Source organism: Helobdella robusta, assembly GCF_000326865.2.
Source record: "Helobdella robusta unplaced genomic scaffold HELROscaffold_1, whole genome shotgun sequence".
Taxonomy (NCBI): Eukaryota; Metazoa; Annelida; class Clitellata; order Rhynchobdellida; family Glossiphoniidae; genus Helobdella; species Helobdella robusta.
This window is the reverse complement of record NW_008703570.1, coordinates 1,452,973-1,461,471: the sequence shown is the minus strand read 5'-3', so window position 1 is coordinate 1,461,471 and position 8,499 is coordinate 1,452,973. Positions and strand designations below refer to the sequence as shown.

Here is an 8,499-nt window from a genome sequence, read left to right as displayed (position 1 = left end):
TAAATTTCCTAATATTAATAAAAACATTATTACTATCACAATCTCCAATAATTTTTTTATTAAAATTGAAAATTGGAGCAAAAGATATTCTAGAACTTTTTAATTTTTAAATTAAAAATTCATAATTAATAATTATTAAAATTGAAATTACAAAAGTAATTGATATTTAGTTAGATATGGATTCAATTCCAATTACTAATAAACCACTGTGACCAGGGTATCATTCTTTATATAAGTATTAGTATTTATTAGAGTGGTTCATTCTGTACACACAAAGCTGGTCCATCCTGTACCACATGGTAGTTGGACACTAAAACGGACATGCCAAATAAATTAAAAAGGATAAAGGTGTCAAATCAACACTATCGTGTTCAGAAAGCATTATTTTATAGAAACTGACAAAAAAACAAAAACATACCGCTCGAAATTTTTCTAAAACACTCAAAAAGAAACAGACGAATATTTCACTTTTTCTCGCAAAAAAAGGAAAAGTGAAACAGTTAAATCGGCTACTAAAAACATTTAATAAAATTTACATCTGGTTATAGAAAGCCAAGAGACGTATATGAATTTAAATTTTAAAAAAATGTTAGCGCATGTTTACTATTTTTAATTTCGAAGGTCCTTTCGGTACCTGGTCCATTCGACCCCAGTCTCCCCTAATAATACAATATATAAGATAGGGATAGGCCGAAGTATAATATAGGTTAAATTATCTTATATGGAAATAAAAACTTTAATTTATTGATAACACCAAGACTTTTAAAATTTAATTTGCAGTGAAACCTACGTTTCTTTCCAGTTTAAATTACCTGTAATAATTACACCTAAAAATTTCAAAGATGATACCCTAGAAATAGGAACTTCATTAATGATTGTTTTAGTTTTTGCTAAATTTATAGTTAAGCAATTGCACACCGTCCAATCGTGAACTTTTGTTAATTCTTAGTTGAGAACATGAACAACATCGTCCATAGATGGACCACTAAAGAGCAAGGTAGTATCGTCAGCGGAAAGGATGAGTTTTAACTTGGAAGAGGATGCAGTAAGATCATTGATAAAAATATTAAAAAGTGGGCAAAGGATTAAACCCTGGGGAACGCCGCAGTTTATTGGCAGGGTTGAAGAATTATAATTTTCTATTGAGACAAATTGGGACCTTTCATTTAGATAACTAGCAAACCAATCAAAAATAAAACCTCTTATCCCATCGTGATAAAGCTTTTTAAGAAGAATATCTTGCCTAACAGTATCAAAAGCTTTTCTAATGTCGATGAATACACCGATTGCACGAGATTTTGATTCAAGATTTTTCAGTACTTATTGGTTGAGGTCTAAAACGGGTAATTCGGTAGAACTATTTGACGTGATGCCATATTGGCAATTTGAGACTTGAATGATTTATTAAAAAAGTGTGTTGAGCGAGAATGAATACTTTTTCCAAAATTTTTGAAAAAGTAGAAATTATTGAGATGGGCCTATAGTTATTGACAACATTGGTTGAACCAGATTTGTGCAGAGGAAGAACTTTAGAAATTTTGAAACAAGATGGAAACTTACCTTGGTGAAAGGAAAAATTAATACAATAAGTCAAGGGTTTTAGTATATTTGCAATAGTTTGGAAAAAGAACAAAAGTAGTTATTGAATGCATTACGTATATCATTTTTGCTGTCAACAAGTCGCATTAACAGTTTGGCGATTTGGATATTTATGACTGATGTTTTTGTTCATAGAGTTATTGATGACTTTCCAAGCAACTCCGTTTGATATTATCGTCAGCAATATATATAGCGTTTTTCTGCCAGTCGTTTCAAACAAGTAAAAATATTTTTATAGTTAGTATATACCAATTTGTTATCAATAATAGGGTTTTTTAAATAAGAAGAATACAATTTATTTTTATGATTAGACAAAGTTAAGAGACTTTTAGTGAACCAAGGTAACTTTTTTTTTTTTTTTTTTTTTTAAGATATAAAAGGACAGGTAAATGAAATTGCTTGATTGAATAGGTCGATTAATGAAGAAAAAGCCAAATTTGAGTCATTTATAGAGAAAATGCAGTTCCAATCAATAGAATCCAATCAATAATCTTTGGTGCGTAGGCAGAAAAATAATTTTCCGATATAAAAAAAAATATTCCATCAAGTTTTTTAAAATAAATTACCAACAAATAACATTGTTTCGACAAAAATGTCTATTTATTAATATTTTTATTTTCAAGTAGAATACAATTTATTGAAATCTAAATAATCGCATTAACTTTACGGGCTGTTATGGAAGAAAAATCGTTGATCATTTCGCTAAAATCTAGCTCCAGTGGCTCATTTTCAATGCTAAGTAAGGTTAATATTGACGGCCGGCTTTGCAGTTGGTTAACGGCACCTAATTTCTTATTATTCTGTGCGATCCCAGGAGGTCTCCCAGCCCAGGACATCTTCCCGGGAACGCGCCTCGTTGCAGTTGTACGCCAGTGCGTTCATAAGTTCAATTAAAAATGAATAAAAAATAAATAGAATAAATTAAGTGATAAAATAAAATAAATTATCAAATAAAATGTACAAATGAATAAATAAACAAGAAATAATACTACGTTCGGAAAGTTTTCTTCACAATTTAAATTTTCAATATATTTATCAATTTCGAGTTTAAAAAATTTAATTTTAAAGTTATTAACAGTATTGGAAAATTTATTTAATTAATAATTTTCAAATCCTGTTGTATTTCGCCGACTAAAGAAAGTGAAAATGGAAAACACTAATCCTAACATAACCGCACGGACAAAGAAGGTGACCAATAAGATGAGTGATATTGCGGGATTGCATCTGTGTGAAGGTTGTAGGAAAGTAAATGAAGAAAGAATAAAAACACTGACTAATTATGAGGAGGAAGGATTGCTTGTTGCTATCAAACAGTTGGAAAGAAAAAATGGCAAATGAAGTCAGATGTCTAACTCAGATGATGGAAAAAGTCACATTTAGAGAAGAGATGCTAAAAGAACAGATGAGGGAACAAACTAACTTGAAGAATAGTCTCAATGAGGTAAAAAATCAGGTAGCCAAGGAAGAGGAAATGACAAAAAAGTGGAATGAAGTAGTTAAAGGTAATATTGAGAGTTTGACAACAAATGTCAAGGAAATACATTCATCGGTGCTGGACACAAAAAATCATCTGGATGTTGCTAATGAAAGAGATATCCGTCGAAACAATTTAGTCATTTTCAACATACCAGAAAATGAAAGTTTTTCTTGGAAAGCAGATAAAGAGAAAGTGCTTCAATTGTTGAAGAAGATAACTGATGAAAACTTGGAAAAGGAGGTTTCAAATGTATTCAAACTTGGTAAAAGGGTGAATGATCAAAAGCCAAGGCCTATTTTAATTAAATTATTGAATTTAACTACTAAAAATCTGATACTAGAAAACTGTTTCAAACTGAGGAGGAGTAAATCATTCAATGGAGTCTACATTAACCATGACCTTATTAAATTAGATAGAGATATTTGTAAACAGCTTCTCGATGATAAAAAGAAGAAAATTGCAGAAAAGGACGACATTAATAACTGGATATTTAAGATAAAAGGACAACCAGGTGAGTTTCATGTATTTGTTTTTAAAAAGACAAATTTATAAAGAGATCAAAGTCAAGAGAAGGCAGTGAGTTTAATTATAATCATCCTAGTATGGTAAAGAATCCTAATGATGTGCTTAATGTTTTGTATACCAATGTTGATTGTCTCACAAATAAATTTTCAGAATTGAATCTATTTTTAGATGCATCGGATTTAAAGTATGATTTAATAGTTATAAATGAAGTAAACCCTAAAAATGTTAAAAACTCTTCATGGAACATTAACGAATTTAATTTGCCTGGATATAGTTACTTGGTTTCAAATTTCTGCAAAGCAAGTTATCGAGGTATTATGTTATATTACAAAATCAATTTGCAGCTGTTTAGTGTTCAACTGGATTCCATATTTGATGAATATTTGTGTGCCAGGATTAACGTCAGAGATCAAAATTTAAATTTAATGGTAATTTACAGAAGTCCTAATTCAAGTAATGATAATAATGACTATCTCATTGGTGTCTTGAATGAGTTTGGTGATTTGTCTGGTAGACATCTTGTTTTGGGTGATTTTAATTTTCCAGATATAGATTGGAAGCTGAGAGTTTGTGCAGGTTCTGACTACAAGATTGAAAATAGATTTTTGCAGCTTATTGATGATAGGTTTTGGCTGCAGCATGTCAACGAACCAACAAAATATGGAACTAACAGTTGTCCTCATGTTTTGGATTTAATTATCACGTCTGAAGATTGCGTATCAGATTTGCAGTATTCATCTCCTCTGGGCAGAAGTGACCACTTATTGATTTCATTTAAAATTTTTGATTGTTCAATTTTGCACAGTAAACCTAGGAAGAAGTTGTGTTTTAATCTTGGACAACAGGTTTATCTCACAAGGATGCTAGAAAATATTTTTTTTGTAACAGAGTAGTCGCGGACTGGAATAGACTCCCACAATCTGTTGTTGACTCTCCAAATACAAGTGTTTTTAAATCTCGTTTGGATTTGTTTTGGGGTGATGCTAAATTTCAATATAGGTGATACTTTTAAACTGACGGTTCAATTGGATGTGTGTGTTGATAAGTAGGAATGGTTTGAGATTTTTAATCTATTAGTATGATTGAATAAGAATTTTTCATGGATGGATTGGAGTGGATTAATGAGAGAATTACTTATGCAACATTTATAATACTCATTATCATGAGGTTAATGTAATAATTATCATATTGTTATAACCGTGCTACCGAACGCACTAGATTCTAGCGTATTCTAGAATGTTCTAGTGACTGGAACGTTCTAGAGTATGCTGGAATCGGACCATCGGGAAGAATCTAGAAACGACGCTTGCGAAGAGTATATAAGCGCACGTCGCAAGATATTTGGGATTGGTGATATTCGTGATTGGGATATTCGTGATTAGTGATATTCGTGATTAGTGATATTCGTGATTAGTGAAATTCGTGATTTTGTGAATAGCGATTCGGTGAATTATTTAAAGCGATATTTGAATTGTTTGTTGACGTTGTCATAGCGATAGATTTTGAAAGATTTAAAAGTTAATTGTTGCGTTAGTGCGAATTTACTGGAAATAAACGATTAGTTGATTTCTTCTGTAAATAAAGTTTAATAACTAATAATAGTTGATTTCTTCTGTAAATAAAGTTTAATAACTAATAATAGTTGATTTCTTCTGTAAATAAAGTTTAATAACTGTTTGGAGTATTTTATTCAATCGAAGATTTGAACCCGTCGCATCGTAAACCGGTTACGACAGCGAGTATTATAACAATATGGTAAAAATATGAGCATAAATATAGGTAAAAATATGTACTTGTTTTATTTTTTATCAGTAATGACTGGGAATATGTATGATTGACTTGGATTGATTATTTCATTACCCATTTTATGGTTGAATGCATGTGCGTATTTCATTTATAAATTTTTAGGTTAATTATATTTTATATTGACTTCACAACTTTCTTATTATTATTATTGTTTTTCATATGATTGTTTGGTTTTTTTTATTGATTGGTAAATAGTTAATGAAATTTCTAGGTTCTAATATAATTATCTGATATAATAATTAATGATTCATGAGTAGGTGGGTATATGAGTTGGTATATGGGTAGGGAAGGTTAAGGAAATTAGATGGATGCATGAATGTTTGTTTATTTTTTCTATTGCATGGGAAATGTGTAGTTAATTTTATGCTATTCAGGTGTAGGATGGGATTAATGGGGTTAGATGGATAAAGTATTTTATTATATCTTGGTTTATAAGTTTGCATTTATGGTGACACTCAAGACACTGTTAGTGTTAATTTATTGTTTTTGGAAATTATTTTCAATCTGCCACGGTATAATGCATTATCTTCGTGGTTATACTTGTGAAGCAATTGTACGAATGTATCGTGGTATGCATGTATAATACTATGTATTTTTTTTCCTGTAAATTTGGTAATGGGCAATAGCCCGTGCTTTGTTCAAATAAATAAATAAATACTATGTTTATGTATTTCATAAAAAAATGAACAAATAATAATGAAAATTTTTTATGAAATTCACCAATTTCAAAAAATTAACAATTTAAATAACTAACGTTTCGTATTAGATGTCGATGTTGAGAATTTAAATTTCTAAAAAACGAAAAAACCATTGTTATTATTTAAATTTTATTATAAATCATTTGTAAGCAAATAGATTTATTTCGATAAAAATTTTATCATCTTTAGTTCAATTATGTTTATATAGAGTTAGTTTCCGGTGATATTTCTTGAATGATTTTTGTATTATTTAGATTTTTTATGTGTTCCACTACTCTATCACCTAAGATGAGCATGGCTTTTTTTGTTCTGGTAGATCTGAGAAAATTTTTTTTTTTTTATTAATCTACCGATTTCTATTTGTTGAGAATTTTCCCGTTAGGCTTAGACCATAATGTGTTCATTTTGTGTTGTTTCTAGTGTAGGAATTTCATCAATGTTGTCTGTAGATTGACTTAACAAAACTTGGTGATGCGAAGAGGACTCGACATGAGCTTCTCTAGGTAGATATTCCTTCAACATATATACATGGAAAACTTTATTTTGTTGTTTTTATTAACGGCTTAATCTACGTCTGAAATAACTTTTTGTAACTTTAAAAGAACCTTGCCACTTGATAAATAATAGGTTATCTTTATCAGGGAATAAAACTTGATCATATACTTTCAGTTTTTTTAATTTTCTTTTTGGTTTTATCTGCTGTAATTTTGTTGATGTCCCATAGTCTAATCTGTTTAAAACTGATTTACATGCTTTTAAAATTTTCTTTCTGGTTTTAATAACTAGTTCATATGAGGCATGGACATCTAGTTTCATGTTTTGTTTTGATAGAAAATCTCGATACAAAAACATCGGACCTCTGCAATTTGAATGGTAGCACATTTCTAATGGTGAAAAACTTGTTGTCTCATTTGATATTTTTCTGGAGGCAAAAAGTAAATGGGGTAACAACTTGTTCCAATCTCCTAGATATTTTGTGCGACTCTATTCAGCATATTCTTCAGAGTTCCATTGAAACCTGGAAAATATCGTGATCAAGGCATCAGCTAATTTTTAGTTTTGTTACGCTTCAACGGTATAGCTTCTGGAAAACGAGTACACAAATAGATGAGTGTTAAAATGTATCTGTGTCCTTGGTTAGACGATATTGGCTGTGGGCCTATAATGTCTTTTGCAACTTTCAGGAATGGAAGTTCCTAAATTGAAGCTGTTTGGATTGGAGCTAGAATGTAAGGACCTTTTGAGCCATGGATCTGACAAATGTGACATGATTTGTCGTTGTGTTTAACATCTTTTGCGATTTTAGGCCAGTAAAATTCATTCAAAATTCTTTTTAGGGTTTTTCTGCATTTTATTTGACGATCAAAGGGTGTATCATGAGCAAGTTGCATCATTTTTTCCCGATATTTCTGTGGTGCCAGTAGTTGTTTTACTAATCCGGTGTTGAGAATTGTTTCTCTAACGTAGAATCCATCTTCCGGTTTAATGATTATGGCCTTTAGACTTTGTTTAAGATTCTAAATTAATGTTAAAAGGTCGGCGTCATTCAACTGTTCGGTTTTTAAATCGTTCACAGGTAATTTCAATGGTTCTCGGACAATGTTTGTTGTTTGATCTGGTTTTTCAGAATTTTGATGTACCTCATAAACATTCTCTTTATTTTCCTTCACTTTCTTTCTGTTTGGTTCCATCACGTTCTCTTCCTTCAATTTTATTGTTGTTAATTTTCTTTTCAATTTCTAATTTGTTGTCTTTTTGTTCATTTTTATTTTCTTCTTTTTCATCCTCATCTTTGAAATTTTGCAATTACTTTTTTGTCATTTTCATGTCTTCATCTTCTGGTTTTGCTGTCACTTCATTTGTTTAATTGTCATCTTCTTCTTTTTCATCTTTATCTTTAAAATTTTCACAATCAATTTTTTCAATTTTTTTCATCTCTTCATCTTCTGGTTTTACAGTCACTTCTGGTGATGACATTTTAAAATTAGTTTTTCTGCGTTGTGCTCTTGTAATCATCATGGATCTATTTATTTCATGTTTTTTTCCTTTGTTGGAGATCCAGGTTTGAACAGTTTTTACCATCATTGATGTTTCAAATCAGAAGATCAATGCCATCTAGTCGTTTGTCTAAAACTAATGCTTTGTGCCAGCCTGAGAAATAAGGCGTATCAATCTAAATGATTGCAACTTGATGTGTACTGACATTACCTGTAAAATCTTTTACTCCAATATACAAATGTGGTTCTACACAATCTTGATGAACTAGTAGAGTTGTTGTTCCTGAATCTCTTAGAGCTGTGCATCTATGTTCACCAACAAATGCTGTAAATAGTTTTAGTTTGCTATCACCTTGTTGTGTTTCAGCGAAAAACTCTTATTTTGAGATTTAAATTG

At 30.4% G+C, this 8,499-nt stretch overlaps 1 protein-coding gene across 1 annotated transcript in view; it reads left to right on the top strand.

The window, feature by feature from the left end:
- The window catches only part of HELRODRAFT_62927 (hypothetical protein), a gene marked incomplete at both ends in the record, with an annotated part of 36,905 nt that overhangs the window by 5,123 nt on the left and 23,283 nt on the right, over positions 1-8,499 (top strand). The window lies entirely within an intron of this gene.